This window comes from Octopus bimaculoides, chromosome 15, assembly GCF_001194135.2.
Source record: "Octopus bimaculoides isolate UCB-OBI-ISO-001 chromosome 15, ASM119413v2, whole genome shotgun sequence".
NCBI classification, from domain to species: Eukaryota; Metazoa; Mollusca; class Cephalopoda; order Octopoda; family Octopodidae; genus Octopus; species Octopus bimaculoides.
In genome coordinates, this window is record NC_068995.1 from 29,501,414 (window position 1) to 29,502,449 (window position 1,036).

The window sequence follows — 1,036 nt, forward strand, 5'->3', positions numbered from 1 at the left end:
GGATTGCATCCGCTGATTTGGAGATGTAAATATATAGAGAGAATGTGAACCCTCTCTATTTCGTGCGACCAGTGTTGTGTATGCTTCCCAAAGGCCATAAGCATTGTCACAGAGGCGCCCCCGCCGACAAGTGTGGTATCTTGCGCATCAGCAGCAGAGTGCGTTAGTTGGCCTGTGGACTCACTCAGTATTGAGTGATCCCAACATCCGATGGTCTGGCTGTTCCTGTAAAGCTGATTTGTAGTCGGAAGGGTAACTTGTAGGTCCCTTGCAGGCCTTGGGTGTCATATAAGACACCATAGACGATTGGCGGACCAAGCGTGAGATGTTTATTAGAGTGCAATGAGTTTAAGAAGTGGTCTTACACGGTCACGAGCTGACTTCCACCACACACACACACACACACACACACACACACACACACACACACACACACACACACACACACACACACACACACACACACACACACACACACACACACACAAATATACATACATTCACACGTACATACATACATACATACATACATATATCAAGCAGTGGGGCGGGGCAAACACACACACACACGCACACACACATAAATATATTTACTACAATAAAGTAGTAAATAGAAGAATAAAGAGTAAAGGTAGTTAGAAGAATGCAGGCGGGAAAATAATGTTTCTAACTCATATTTTTCCAGAGGATATGTATGTTGGTTGATACTTCCATGAAAGTACAGGTCCTTAGTTAAAATCCCAGGTAAACTCGGGCAGTATTTCAGCAGTATTTTGAATGATGTATTCATATTGAAGCGATAGTGTTTAAATGTGCATATAGAGCGAGAAAGCAAGATAGACATAGATGGGTTTTGTGAGTGGGTGTATATGGGAGAGAAAGGAGAAAGCGAGAAAGAGAGAGAGGAGAAAGGAATAAAAATAAGATAGGAGTAAAAGGTTAAAAATAGGAATAAAAATAAAATAAAAGTAAAGGTAATGATAGAGATATGTCAGTATTGCATCGGGGTGATAGGTAAAACGTTAAAGTTTCAGTA